At 59.8% G+C, this 15,656-nt stretch overlaps 1 non-coding gene across 1 annotated transcript; it reads left to right on the top strand.

The window, feature by feature from the left end:
- Positions 1–11,947: 11,947 nt before the first annotated feature.
- Positions 11,948–12,066, top strand: LOC131865175 (5S ribosomal RNA). The gene has a single exon (XR_009363904.1). It is a non-coding gene; the product is annotated as a 5S ribosomal RNA (ribosomal RNA).
- Positions 12,067–15,656: the final 3,590 nt, after the last annotated feature.

The raw sequence follows: 15,656 nt of genomic DNA, 5'->3' as shown, positions 1-15,656 counted from the left end.
ATCGGACTGCTACGATTTACCCCAACAATCATCGTGCCACTCTTCGCAGAGAGGTGATAGACGCCAACGAGCCCGCGCATAGCAATCGAGGTGTAAAAAGGGCGTTGAAGGCAGGAAGCCTGGACGAAAGAGGCTACGAGGTCACCTCGAAGCGGTCTAAGAATCGGGCGCACTTGGGGCGACTACCAGTGCCAACCCCTTATCCCGCGGTGCGTCCGACACACAGAAATTTCCAAGGCGGCCAAGGAGCCTCCCCGCATAGCAATCGGGGTGTGAGGTTACGGATGCAGCATTGATAGCAATCGAGGTGTGAGGCGAAGGATGCAGAAGTGAGAGCCGAGGGATGTAGCAGAGATAGCAATCGGGGTGTGTGATGCAGAAGAGATAGCAATCGAGGTGTGCGGTGGGAAGGGCCCAGCAGCCAGAATGCATGAAGCGACGGATGAAGCAGTGATGACAACCGGGCTGTGAGGAGAGGAGGGATGCAGCCAAGAAAGCAATCAGGGCTCGAGGCAAGGGATGCATCAAGGATAGCAATCATGTTGTGAGGCGAGATTCCAAAGGCTAAACGTGAGAGGCTGCAGGGTCGACTCAGAGAGGTCTATGCATGTGAGAGGCTGAAAGCAAGGTCGACTCGGAGCGGTCTATGCATCGGGCGCGCTTGGGGCGACTACCAGTGCCAACCCCTTATCCCGCGACGCGTCCGACAAAGAGAACGTTCCAAGGCGGCAGAGGAGGTTACCAGCCGAAGGATGCAGTAGCAATAACAGGTATAGTTCCGCGGCGGCCGAGAAGACTCACCGCATAGGAATCGGGATGCGAGGCGAGGGATGCGGCGGGAAGGCCCCGACGGCTAAACGGAAGAGGCTGCAGGGCCGCCTCGGAATGGTCCAAGCATCGGATGCGATTGGGACGACTACCAGTGCCAACCCCTTATCCCGCGATGCGTCCGATACACAGATAGTTCCAAGGCGGCCGAGGAGCCTCACCGCATATCAATCGGGGTGCGAGGCGAGGGATGGGGCGGGAAGGCCCCAACGGCTAGACGGAAGAGGCTTCAGGGCCACCTCGGAATGGTCCAAGCATCGGACGCGCTTGGGGCGACTGCCAGTGCCAACCCCTTATCCCGCGATGCGTCCGATACACAGATGGTTCCAAGGCGGCCGAGGAGCCTCACCGCATAGCAATCGGGGGTGCGAGGCGAGGGATGGGGCGGGAAGGCCCCAACGGCTAGACGGAAGAGGCTTCAGGGCCGCCTAGGAATGGTCCAAGCATCGGACACGCTTGGGGCGACTACCAGTGACAGCCCCCTATCCCGCGATGCGTCCGATACGAAGATGGTTCCAAGGCGGCCGAGGAGCCTCACCGCATAGCAATCGGGGTGCGAGGTGGGGGATGCGGCGAGATGGCCCCAACGGCTAGACGGAAGAGGCCACAGGGCCGCGTCGGAATAGTCCAAGCATCAGACGCGCTTGGGGCGACTACCAGTGACAACCCCTTATCCCGCGATGCGTCCGATACGAAGATAGTTCCAAGGCGGCCGAGGAGCCTCACCGCATAGCAATCGGGGTGCGAGGTGGGGGATGCGGCGAGATGGCCCCAACGGCTAGACGGAAGAGGCTGCAGGGCCGCCTCGGAATAGTCCAAGCATCGGACGCGCTTGGGGCCACTACCAGTGACAACCCCTTATCCCGCAATGCGTCCGATACGAAGATAGTTCCAAGGCGGCCGAAGAGCCTCACCGCATAGCAATCGGGGTGCGAGGTGGGGGATGCGGCGAGATGGCCCCAACGGCTAGACGGAAGAGGCCACAGGGCCGCCTCGGAATAGTCCAAGCATCGGACGCGCTTGGGGCGACTACCAGTGACAACCCCTTATCCCGCGATGCGTCCGATACGAAGATAGTTCCCAGGCGGCCGAGGAGCCTCACCGCATAGCAATCGGGGTGCGAGGCGAGGGATGCGGCGAGAAGGCCCCAAAGGCTAGACGGAAGAGGCTGCAGGGCTGCCTCGGAATAGTCCAAGCATCGGACGCGCTTGGGGCGACTACCACTGCCAACCCCTTATCCCGCGATGCGTCCGATACACAGATAGTTCCGAGGCGGCCGAGGAGGTGGGGGATGCAGCGAGATGGCCCCAACGGCTAGACGGAAGAGGCTGCAGGGCCGCCTCGGAATAGTCCAAGCATCGGACGCGCTTGGGGCGACTACCAGTGACAACCCCTTATCCCGCGATGCGTCCGATACACAGATAGTTCCGAGGCGGCCAAGGAGCCTCACCGCATAGCAATCGTGGTGCGAGGTGGGGGATGCGGCGAGATGGCCCCAACGGCTAGACGGAAGAGGCTGCAGGGCCGCCTCGGAATGGTCCAAGCATCGGATGCGCTTGGGGCGACTACCACTGCCAACCCCTTATCCCGCGATGCGTCCGATACACAGATAGTTCCAAGGCGGCCGAGGAGCCTCACAGCATAGCAATCAGGGTGCGAGGCGAGGGATGCGGCGAGAAAGCCCCAACGGCTAGAGGGAAGAGGCTTCAGGTCCGCCTCGGAATGGTCCAAGCATCGGACGCGCTTGGGGCGACTACCAGTGACAACCCCTTATCCCGCGACGCGTCCGATACACAGATAGTTCCAAGGCGGCCGAGGAGCCTCACCGCATAGCAATCGGGGTGCGAGGCGAGGGATGCGGCGAGAAGGACCCAACGGCTACACGGAAGAGGCTTCGGGGCCGCCTCGGAATGGTCCAAGCATCGGACGCGCTTGGGGCGACTACCAGTGACAACCCCTTATCCCGCGACGCGTCCGATACACAGATAGTTCCAAGGCGGCCGAGGAGCCTCACCGCATAGCAATCGGGGTGCGAGGCGAGGGATGCGGCGAGAAGGACCCAACGGCTACACGGAAGAGGCTTCGGGGCCGCCTCGGAATGGTCCAAGCATCGGACGCGCTTGGGGCGACTACCAGTGACAACCCCTTATCCCGCGACGCGTCCGATACACAGATAGTTCCAAGGCGGCCGAGGAGCCTCACCGCATAGCAATCGGGGTGCGAGGCGAGGGATGCGGCGAGAAGGACCCAACGGCTAGACGGAAGAGGCTTCGAGTCCGCCTCGGAATGGTCCAAGCATCGGACGCGCTTGGGGCGACTACCAGTGACAACCCCTTATCCCGCGACGCGTCCGATACACAGATAGTTCCAAGGCGGCCGAGGAGCCTCACCGCATAGCAATCGGGGTGCGAGGCGAGGGATGCGGCGAGAAGGACCCAACGGCTAGACGGAAGAGGCTTCGGGTCCGCCTCGGAATGGTCCAAGCATCGGACGCGCTTGGGGCGACTACCAGTGACAACCCCTTATCCCGCGACGCGTCCGATACACAGATAGTTCCAAGGCGGCCGAGGAGCCTCACCGCATAGCAATCGGGGTGCGAGGCGAGGGATGCGGCGAGAAGGACCCAACGGCTACACGGAAGAGGCTTCGGGTCCGCCTCGGAATGGTCCAAGCATCGGACGCGCTTGGGGCGACTACCAGTGACAACCCCTTATCCCGCGACGCGTCCGATACACAGATAGTTCCGAGGCGGCCGAGGAGCCTCACCGCATAGCAATCGGGGTGCGAGGCGAAGGATGCGGCGAGAAGGACCCAACGGCTAGACGGAAGAGGCTTCGGGTCCGCCTCGGAATGGTCTAAGCATCGGACGCGCTTGGGGCGACTACCAGTGACAACCCCTTATCCCGCGACGCGTCCGATACACAGATAGTTCCAAGGCGGCCGAGGAGCCTCACCGCATAGCAATCGGGGTGCGAGGCGAGGGATGCGGCGAGAAGGACCCAACGGCTAGACGGAAGAGGCTTCAGGGCCGCCTCGGAATGGTCCAAGCATCGAACGCGCTTGGGGCGACTACCAGTGACAACCCCTTATCCCGCGACGCGTCCGATACACAGATAGTTCCGAGGCGGCCGAGGAGCCTCACCGCATAGCAATCGGGGTGCGAGGCGAGGGATGCGGCGAGAAGGACCCAACGGCTAGACGGAAGAGGCTTCAGGGCCGCCTCGGAATGGTCCAAGCATCGGACGCGCTTGGGGCGACTACCAGTGACAACCCCTTATCCCGCGACGCGTCCGATACACAGATAGTTCCGAGGCGGCCGAGGAGCCTCACCGCATAGCAATCGGGGTGCGAGGCGAGGGATGCGGCGAGAAGGACCCAACGGCTAGACGGAAGAGGCTTCAGGGCCGCCTCGGAATGGTCCAAGCATCGGACGCGCTTGGGGCGACTACCAATGACAACCCCTTATCCCGCGACGCGTCCGATACACAGATAGTTCCGAGGCGGCCGAGGAGCCTCACCGCATAGCAATCGGGGTGCGAGGCGAGGGATGCGGCGAGAAGGACCCAACGGCTAGACGGAAGAGGCTTCAGGGCCGCCTCGGAATGGTCCAAGCATCGGACGCGCTTGGGGCGACTACCAGTGACAACCCCTTATCCCGCGACGCGTCCGATACACAGATAGTTCCGAGGCGGCCGAGGAGCCTCACCGCATAGCAATCGGGGTGCGAGGCGAGGGATGCGGCGAGAAGGACCCAACGGCTAGACGGAAGAGGCTTCAGGGCCGCCTCGGAATGGTCCAAGCATCGGACGCGCTTGGGGCGACTACCGTTGCCAACCCCTTATCCCGCGATGCGTCTGATACACAGATAGTTCCGAGGCGGCCGAGGAGCCTCACCGCATAGCAATCGGGTTGCGAGGCAGATTATTGGGAAGGGAACCCCCTGGGATGCGGCTCAAGCAGTGCCCAAAGGGACTGGAATGCGGAATCACATCGAGAGACCCAAATGCTATACGAGGGCTCAAATCGAATTATCGATTTGGCCACGACATGGACGCATCGGAACGACTACCTTTGCCGAACCACTCGCAATTGCATCCATACCGAAACCAATAGACATTTCCGTTAGAGCCCTCGCATAGCATTCGGGAATCTCGCATGCCCCTCTAAATCGACCAATGCTGGCGCTCAATGAAAATCCGAGCGCTACCACCGTTCGAGCGCCAGCATTGGTCGAGTTAGAGGGGCACGGGGGAGAATGCTCCAGTCAACACCTCCCCTATATAAGTTATTTGTCCGATTCTCGCACAACCGTAGTCTGCCTCGTCGAATCAAACAACGGTCCCAGATTCCGACTTCCGTTCCGTAGAGACCCAAAAGCTAGATGGAGGCTCGCAAGAAAGAGAGTCGGCGCATAGCAATCGGGTTTCTCGAACGTTTAGGGACCGAGCTCACTTGCGGATAGGGCAAAATCCGCCAAGCAACCCAAAAGCTAGACGGGGGCTCGAATCGAATCGCCTAGGCGGCCACAACAACGACGTGTTGGATCGACTACCAGTGCCAAACCATTCAGCAAGACTAGTCTGTGTCGAGGCCGGATAGAGATTCTCAGAGAGCGCCCGCATAGCATTTAGGAGACCTGCCGCGTCCCTCACACTCGACAAATGGTGGTGCACGTTTATAAATCCGAGCGATCCCAACCCTTTCAAGCACCAACATCGGTCGAGATAGAGGGGCACGGAGGGGGCTGCGTGAGACAACACAGTCCCCTATATAAGTTATTTGTCCGATTCTCACACATCCGAAGAATGGTCATCAAATCGGACAACAGCCCAAACTTCCGACTTCCGTCCCAGAAAGCCCAAGAGCTATCTAAAACGTTCATGGCCGGAACTCGATCGCGGCTATACCAGTCCGCCAAGCAACCCAAAAGCTAGACTGGAGCTCTAGTCGAATCACCTCTGTGGCCATTGCAAGGACGTGTTGGAGCGACTACCATTGCCGAACCATTCCGCAGGTCGAGTCCATACCAAGGCCGCATAGAGATTCACGATGAGCTCCTGCATAGCAATCAGGAGACTTGCCGTGTCCATCACAATCGATAAATCCTGGTGCAAGATTTTTGCATCCGAGCGCTCCAACCAGTCGAGCACCAGCATCAATCGACATAAACGGGCACGGGGGGAGGATGCTCGAGAACACTACCTCCCCTATATAAGTTATTTGTCCGATTCTCAAGCAGCCGAAGTCTGGTCATCGAATCGGGTCAAAGACCACAACTTCCGACTTTACCCACAATGCAAGTCATCGAATCGAACATCGGCCCCCGAGTCGGACTCCATGCGTATGTCAGGTCATCGGACCCAAATTCCGCCTTCCTGCGCATGGCGGGCCATCAATATCAACTCGGTCATCGGACCCAAACTCCGCCTTTTTGCGTATGGCACGCCTTCAAATCGGTCATCGGACCCAAATTCCGCCTTCCTGTGCATGGCGGGCCATCAACATCAACTCGGTCATCGGACCCAAATTCCGCCTTTCTGCGCATGGCACGCCATCAACTCGGTCATCGGACCCAAATTCCGCCTTCCTGCGCATGGCAGGTCATCGGACACAAATTCAGACCTCGCCAATATGCCTACGTATCGAATCGGTCATCGGACCCAACTTCCGACTTCATCCATACTGTAGGGTCTTTGAGGTTGGCGCGGTGCGCTCAACCCAGGGAGTCGACCCATCGAAGCATACACCTCCCCTATATAAGCTATTTGTCCGATTCCCACACCTGTGTAGTTTGCACCTCTGACCAGGACATCGACCCCAACTTCCGAACTCGACTGCAACGACGGCACCAGCGCCTTGGTGCGCACCTTGCGACGCACAGTCCCAACATTCGCCTTCCTGCACATGGCAGGTCATCGGACCCAAATTCCGACCTCGCGAGTATGCCTACATATCGAATCGGTCATCGGACCCAACTTCCGACTTCATCCATACCGTAGGGTCTTTGAGGTTGGCGCGGTGCGCTCAACCCGGGGAGTCGACCCAACGAAGCATACACCTCCCCTATATAAGCTATTTGTCCGATTCCCACACCTGTGTAGTTTGCACCTCCGATCAAGACATCGACCCCAACTTCCGAACTCGCCTCCAACGACCGAACCAGCGCCTTGGTGCGCACCTTGCAACGCACAGTGCCAACATTCGCCTTCCTGCACGTGGCAGGTCATCGGACCCAAATTCCGACCTCGCGAGTATGCCTACATATCGAATCGGTCATCGGACCCAACTTCCGACTTCATCCATACCGTAGGGTCTTTGAGGTTGGCGCGGTGCGCTCAACCCGGGGAGTCGACCCAACGAAGCATACACCTCCCCTATATAAGCTATTTGTCCGATTCCCACACCTGTGTAGCTTGCACCTCCGATCAGGACATCGACCCCAACTTCCGAACTCGACTAAAAAGACCGCACCAGCGCCTTGGTGTGCACCTTGCAACGCACAGTGTCAACATTCGCCTTCCTGCACATGGCAGGTCATCGGACCCAAATTCCGACCTCATGAGCATACCTACTAATCGAATTGGTCATCGGACCCAACTTCCGACTTCATCCATACCGTAGGGTCTTTGAGGTTGGCGCGGTGCGCTCAACCTGGGGAGTCGACCCATCGAAGCATACACCTCCCCTATATAAGCTATTTGTCCGATTCCGACACCTGTGTAGTTTGCACCTCCGCTCAGGACATCGACCCCAACTTCCGAACTCGCCTGCAACGACCGAACCAGCGCCTTGGTGCGCACCAAAAGTGCGCACTTTTGGAGGGCACTTTTGTGCGCTCCAAAGGTGCGCACTTTTGGAGGGCACTTTTCTGCGCTCCAAAGGTGCGCACTTTTGGAGGGCACTTTTTGGAGGGCACTTTTCTGCGCTCCAAAGGTGCGCACTTTTGGAGGGCACTTTTTGGAGGGCACTTTTCTGCGCTCCAAAGGTGCGCACTTTTGGAGGGCACTTTTTGGAGGGCACTTTTCTGCGCTCCAAAGGTGCGCACTTTTGGAGGGCACTTTTTGGAGGGCACTTTTCTGCGCTCCAAAGGTGCGCACTTTTGGAGGGCACTTTTTGGAGGGCACTTTTCTGCGCTCCAAAGGTGCGCACTTTTGGAGGGCACTTTTCTGCGCTCCAAAGGTGCGCACTTTTGGAGGGCACTTTTTGGAGGGCACTTTTCTGCGCTCCAAAGGTGCGCACTTTTGGAGGGCACTTTTTGGAGGGCACTTTTCTGCGCTCCAAAGGTGCGCACTTTTGGAGGGCACTTTTTGGAGGGCACTTTTCTGCGCTCCAAAGGTGCGCACTTTTGGAGGGCACTTTTGTGCACTCCAAAGGTGCGCACTTTTGGAGGGCACTTTTCCTGTGCTCCAAAGGTGCACACCTAGGTGAGCACCTTCGACCACACCTTGTAGCACACCAAACTCTGACTTTCGACTTCATCCGCAATGCAGGGTCTTTGAGGTTGGCGCAATGCGCACAACCAGGGGAGTCGACCCATCAAACCCAACACCTCCCCTATATAAGCTATTTGTCTGATTCTCATACATGCGTAGCCTGCAGGAGCAATTAGGACATCGACCCCAACTTTCGGCTTCTAAACGAAAACAAGGTCTTTGAGGTTGGTGTAATGCGAACAACTAGGGGAGTCAACCCATCAAACCCAACACCTCCCCTATATAAGCTATTTGTCTGATTCTCATACATGTGTAGTCTACAGGAGCAATTAGGACATCGACCCCAACTTTTGACTTCTTAACGAAAACAAGGTCTTTGAGGTTGACGTAATGCGCACAACCAGGGGAGTCGACCCATCAAACCCAACACCTCCCCTATATAAGCTATTTGTCCGATTCTCATACATGTGTAGCCTGCAGGAGCCATTAGGACATTGACCCCAACTTTTGACTTCTTAACGAAAACAAGGTCTTTGAGGTTGGCGTAATGCGCACAACCAAGGGAGTTGACCCATCAAACCCAACACCTCCCCTATATAAGCTATTTGTCTGATTCTCATACATGTGTAGCCTGCAACAACGATTAGGACATCCACCCCAACTTCTGAATTCGTCTGCGTTGACCGCACCAAAGGTGCACGCCTTGGTGCTCACCAAAATCCGACTTCCGACTTCTTCTGCTATGCGGGGTCTTTGAGGTTGGCGCAGTGCGCACAACCAGGGGAGTCAACCCACCGAATGCAACACCTCCCCTATATAAGCTATTTGTCTGATTCTCATACATGCGTAGACTGCAGCAATGATTAGGACATCCACCCCAACTTTTGACTTCTTAAACAAGACAGGGTCTTTGAAGTTGGTGCAGTGCACACAACCAGGGGAGTCGACCCATCAAACGCAACACCTCCCCTATATAAAGCTATTTGTCCGATTCTCATACGTGTAGTCTGCAGCAGCGATTAGGACATCGACCCCAACTTCCGAATTCGTTTGCATTGACCGCACCAAAGGTGCACGCCTTGGTGTGCACCCTGGAGTGCACTTTGGTGCTCACCTCGGTGCACACTTTGGTGTGCACCTCGGTGTGCACCAAAGGTGCGCACCTTGGAGCGCACCAAAGGTGTACACTTTGGAGCGCACCACATAGGGTCTTTGAGAGGTTGGCGCAGTGCGCACACCAAGGTGGGTGTTGAGGTGCGTGCCGAGGTGGGTGGGTGCTAGGGTGCGCTCCATGGTGGGTGCCAGGGTGGGTGCGTGCTAGGGTGGATTCCAAAGAGGGTCATAGGGTGGGTGCCAAGGTGGGTTGGTGATATAGTGGGTTCAAAGGTGGGTACTAGGGTGGGTTCCAAGGTGGGTCACAAGTTGGGTGCCAGGATGCGTGGGTGTTAGGTTGGGTGCCAAGGTGGGCTCCTGCGTGGGTGGGTGCTAGGGTGGGTTTCAAGGTGGACGCGAGGGCGGGTGCCAAGGTGGGTAACAAGTTGGGTGTTAGGATGGGTGAGTGCTAGAGTGGGTGCCAAGGTGGGTGGGTGCTAAGGTGGATGCCAAGGTGGTTCACAGGGTGGGTGGGTTCTAGGGTGAGTTCCAAGGTGGGTCACAGGTTCAGTGCTAGGGTGGGTGTCAAGGCGGGTGTCGAGGTGCCTGGGTGCTAGGGTGTGGATGCCAATGTGGGTCATAGGGTGGGTACTAGGGTGGGCTGCAATGTGGGTGCCAAGGTGGGTAACATGCTCGGTGGGTTCTAAATTGGGTGCCAGGGTGGGTGTGCACCCACCTTGCCCGAGGTGGGTGCCAAGGTGCCAGTGTGGGTGGGTGCTAAGGTGGATGCCAAGGTGGGTGAGAAGGTGGGTGATAGGTTGAGTGGTAGGATGGGTGGGTGCCAAGATGGGTCACAGGGTGGGTGCAAGGGTGGGTAGGTGCTAGGGTTGGTGTCAGGGTGGGTGGGTGCTAGGTTGGGTTCCAAGGTGGGTGCGAGGGTGAGTGTCAAGGTGGGTCACAGGTTAGGTGCTAGGATGGGTGAGTGCTAGGGTGCAAAGGTGCCAGGGTGGGTGCTAGGATGGGTCGATGCTAGGGTGAGTGGCAAGGTGGGTCCACAAGTGTCAAGGTGGGTGCCGAGGTGGGTGCCAAGTCGGCGACTGCTATGGTGGATGCCAAGGTGGGTCACGGGGTGGGTGCCAAGTTGCTAGGTTGGGTTCCAAGGTGGGTGCCAACGTGGGTGCTAGGGTGCGTGGGTTAAAGGGTGTGTCACAACGTGGGTGCCAGGATGGGTGCGCACCCACACTGGCCAAGACGGGTGCGGGTGCAAGGTTGGGTTCCAAGCCCGGTCACAGGCTGGGTGCTAGGATGGGTGGGTGCCAAGGTGGGCACCAGGGTGGGTGCACCCACCCTGGCCAAGGTGGGTCACGGGGTGGGTCCTAGGGTGGGTAACGGGGTGGGTACTAAGGTGCGTGCCAAGGTGGGTCATAGGGTGGGTGCCAAGGTGGGCACCAGGGTGGGTGTGCACCAACCCTAGCCAGGGTAGGTCACGGGGTGGTTGTCGGGGTGGGCGTCAAGGAGCCAAGGTGGGTGGCAAGTAGCCAAGTTGCGTGCCAAGGTGGGTGTCGGGGTGGGTGCCAAGGATCCAAGGTGGGTGCCAAGGAACCAAGGTGGGTGTCTGGGTGGGTGCCGAGGTGGGAGCCAGGGTGGGTCCCAAGGTGAGTGCAAAGGTGGGTGCCAGGGTCAAGGTGAGTGCCAATGTGGGTTCCAAGGTGCCAGGGTCAGGGTGAGTGCCAATGTGGGTTCAAAGGTGCTAAGTTGGGTGCGAGGTTGGGTGCGAGGGTGGGTGGGTGCCAAGGTGTGCTAGGTGGAAGCCCGGGTGGGTCGGCATCCCATGGGTGTCGAGTTGGGTGCCTGATGGGTGCTTCTTGTCAAGTTTTAGTCGTCGGGACTCATTTCGAGCCTTAGAGGTCGTTTCTTGTCCGGTTGCCCTGTCTTCGACCTGGGAACCCAATTTTGGTCCTCGGGTCCCATTTTTTTTTGTCTCGCATCCCACTTTTGGCCTGTGGCCTTTTCGGGGTCGATTCTCGTTTTGGGCATCAGAGCATGTTTCTTCTCCTAAAACCCAATATTTGTTTATTAAGTCTCGGAACACATTTTTGTTCTCGTGGACCCATCATGGGTCTTGGAACGCATTTGTGGTCCTTGGGTCCCATTTTGCATCCCGAAACTTGTGTTTTGGTGCTTGATCCCTATTTTGGGTGCCCACCTTGCACCAAGTGCGCACCCGGGGCAAACCGAGCGCCTTGGTGCACCGGGGCAAGATCGAGCGTGCACCCGAGGCGCCCCGAACATGCACCAAGGTGCACTCGGCCCACATGTGAGCGCAGGTCGTTGCGCCCGAGGTGGTGTGTGGGCACCGCGTTGCAGACGGGACACTGCACGCACACGACGCCCCCTCCAGGTGCACGCACGTAGGCCGGGCCGGGTGCACACCCGACGCCCTAGCAAGGTGCGCGCACCCGGGCAGGGCTCACACTTGGCGAACGGGGCGCACTTCGCGAGGGAGGGTGTGCACCTCGACGGGGGTGGGTGGCCGGGGTGGATTCGCACGTGGGTCGCGGTTTGCTAAGTACACACTGCGACAAGCTCATAACGGGTGCGATCATACCAGCGTTAGTGCACCGGATCCCATCAGAACTCCGCAGTTAAGCGCGCTTGGGCCGGAGTAGTACTGGGATGGGTGACCTCCCGGGAAGTCCCGGTGTTGCACCCTTTTTTAGTTTTTCGCCGGGCGTCGCAATGCTATTTGAATAAACCTTTTGCCCGTTTGCGTTCTCGTCGGGGCCGGGCCGGGCCGGGGTGCGCTGCCCGCACTACCGCGCGCGCGGGGGGCGACACCGAGCGCGCACCCGAGGCGCCCCGAGCACACAGGCCACGGTGCAACCCGGGCGTTGTGCGCGCACCCCGGTGCGCCCGAGGTGCTGCGCGCGCACCCAGGTGAAATCGGTGTGCACCTCGGCCAGTGCGCGCTCGGTCGAGTCGCGCACGTTGGCCAAGGTGCACGGTGATGTTTCTTACTCTAAGGTTCCGCACCAGACGCCCGGGACAGGTGAGCGAAGCTGGGCGGGGCCGGGTGCGCGGCCGGGGCAGGTGCACGCAGCTGGAGAGAGCTTTGGAGCACACTTCGGAGCGCACCAATGATGCGCTCCATTCAAAAGTTTCCTGAAAAGGCAAAAAAAGTTGAGATTATAGAATTTCCCACTTGAGAGATTGTAAAAAAAAAAAATTTAAAATGAAGGAAACGCGGGTGCCAAGGTGTGCGCAGCCCAGCCAAGGTGTGCGCACCAAGGCGCCCACCCTGGCGAAGGTGCACGCAAGGTGCGCACCCGAGGCAAACCGGACAATTAACCCAACTTTCGACTTCGCGCGCACCTTGGAGCGCACTTCGGAGCGCTCCTTGGTGCGCACCAATCTTGGGCACCTCGGAGTGCACCATGGCGCCCACCAAGGTGCGCACCCGGGGCAAACCGAGCTCCGACTTCGTGCGCACCTTGGAGCGCACGAAAGGTGCGCACCATGGCGCCCACCAAGGTGCGCAGCCCAGCCAAGGCGTGCGCATCAAGGTGCGCACCCTGGCGAAGGTGCGCACCCGGGGCAAACCGAGCTCCGACTTCGTGCGCACCTTGGAGCGCACAAAAGGTGCGCAACCCAGCCAAGGTGTGCGCACCCCGGTCAAACCGAGCTCCGAATCGTGCGCACCAGAGGTGCACGCCATCGTGCGCACCTTGGAGCACACTTCGGAGCCCTCCTTGGTGCGCGCCGATGTTGCGCACCTCGGAGCGCACCCGGGGAAAACAATGCAATTAACCCGACTTTCGACTTCGTGGGCACCTCGGAGCGCTCTCGGGTTCGCACCTCGGAGCACACCGAGGTGCGCACCTTTGATGCGCTGCCTTCACCAATTTCCAGAAAAGGCAAGAAAACATTGAGAAGGTGTGCGCACCGAGGTGCCCACCCTGGCGAAGGTGCACGCGAGGTGCGCACCCGGGGCAAACCGGGCTCCGACTTCGTGCACGCCGCACCTTGGAGCACACTTCGGAGCGCTCCTTGGTGCGCACCAGGGCGCGCAACCCAGCCGAGGTGCCCACCCCGGCGAAGGTGCACGCGAGGTGCGCACCCGGGGCAAACCGGGCTCCGACTTCGTGCACGCCATGGTGCCCACCGCGGCGAAGGTGCACGCGAGGTGCGCACCCGGGGCAAACCGGGCTCCGACTTCGTGCACGCTGCACCTTGGAGCACACTTCGGAGCGCTCCTTGGTGCGCACCATGGTGCCCACCAGGGCGCGCAACCCCGCCGAAGGTGCACGCGAGGTGCGCACCCGGGGCAAACCGGGCTCCGACTTCGTGCACGCCGCACCTTGGAGCACACTTCGGAGCGCTCCTTGGTGCGCACCATGGTGCCCACCAGGGCGCGCAACCCCGCCGAAGGTGCACGCGAGGTGCGCACCCGGGGCAAACCGGGCTCCGACTTCGTGCACGCCATGGTGCGCACCGCGGCGAAGGTGCGCACCCGGGGCAAACCGGGCTCCGACTTCGTGCACGCCGCACCTTGGAGCACACTTCGGAGCGCTCCTTGGTGCGCACCAGGGCGCGCAACCCAGCCGAGGTGCCCACCCCGGCGAAGGTGCACGCGAGGTGCGTACCCGGGGCAAACCGGGCTCCGACTTCGTGCACGCCGCACCTTGGAGCACACTTCGGAGCGCTCCTTGGTGCGCACCATGGTGCCCACCAGGCCGCGCAACCCAGCCAAGGTGTGCGCACCAAGGTGCACGCGAGGTGCGCACCCGGGGCAAACCGGGGTCCGACTTCGTGCACGCCGCACCTTGGAGCACACATCGGGGCGCTCCCGGGTTCGCACCGGCGTTGCGCACCGTGGTGGGCACCTCGGAGCACACCAAGGTGGGCAGCGAGGTGCGCACCTTTGATGCGATGCCTTCACTAATTTCCATAAAAGGCAAAAAAAAAACGAGATTTTAAAATTTCCGTTTTGAAAGATAGTGAGAAAAAGGGAATGCTGGTGCCATCTTGAGCCCGCCCTGGTGCGCAGCCCAGCCAAGGTGTGCGCACCAAGGTGCCCACCCTGGCGAAGGTGCGCGCCCGGGCAATTAACCCAACTTCCAACTTCGCGCGCGCCAGGGTGGGAGCGCACCCAACAACCGGGCCTGGGAAGAGCCAATGCGAGAAACCCCACCAAACGCTCTGACAAAAAAAGAGGGGGCGCTCCAGTAACCCCGCTTCGGAGCGCACCCTGGGCAAACCCAGCCAAGGTGCCCACCCCGGCCAAGGTGCAGGCGAGGTGCGCACCCGGGGCAAACCGGGCTCCGACAACGTGCACGCCGCACCTTGGAGCACACTTCGTAGCGCTCCCGGGTGCGCACCTCAGAGCACACCAAGGTGGGCAGCGAGGTGCGCACCTTTGATGCGCTGCCTTCACTAATTTCCAGAAAAGGCAAAAAAAAAAGGAGATTTTAAAATTTCCGTTTTGAAAGATAGTGAAAAAAACGGAACGCGCGTGCCATCTTGAGCCCGCCCTGGTGCGCAGCCCAGGTAAGGTGCCCACCCTGGCAAAGGTGCGCACCCGGGCAATTAACCCTACTTCCGACTTCGTGCGCGCCAGGGTGGCAACCGGGCCTCGGAAGAGCCAATGCGAGAAACCCCACCAAACGCTCCGACAAAAAAAGAGGCGGCGCTCCAATAACCCCGCTTCGGAGCGCAGCCGGGGCAAACCCAGCCAAGGTGCCCACCCCGACGAAGGTGCACGCGAGGTGCGCACCCGGGGCAAACCGGGCTCCGACAACGTGCACGCAGCACCTTGGAGCACACTTCGAAGCACTCCCGGGTGCCCACCGGCGTTGCGCACCGTGGTGGGCAGCGAGGTGCGCACCTTTGATGCGCTGCCTTCACTAATTTCCAGAAAAAGGCAAAAAAAAATGAGATTTTAAAATTTCCGTTTTGAAAGATAGTGAAAAAAAAGGAACGCGGGTGCCATCTTGAGCCCGCCCTGGTGCGCAGCCCAGGCAAGGCATGCGCACCAAGGTGCCCACCCGAGGTGCACACCCGGGGCAAACCGGGCTCCGACTTCGTGCAGGCCGCACCTTGGAGCACACTTCGGAGCGCTCCTTGGTGCGCACCATGGTGCCCACCAGGGCGCGCAACCCAGCCAAGGTCTGCACACTAAGGTGCCCACCCCGGCGAAGGTGCACGCGAGGTGCGCACCCGGGGCAAACCGGGCTCCGACTTCGTGCACGCCATGGTGCCCACCGCGGCGAAGGTGCACGCGAGGTGCGCACCCGGGGCAAACCG

This window comes from Cryptomeria japonica, unplaced genomic scaffold, assembly GCF_030272615.1.
Source record: "Cryptomeria japonica unplaced genomic scaffold, Sugi_1.0 HiC_scaffold_104, whole genome shotgun sequence".
In the NCBI taxonomy this organism is placed as follows: domain Eukaryota; kingdom Viridiplantae; phylum Streptophyta; class Pinopsida; order Cupressales; family Cupressaceae; genus Cryptomeria; species Cryptomeria japonica.
This window is presented reverse-complemented; position numbering and strand designations above follow the sequence as displayed.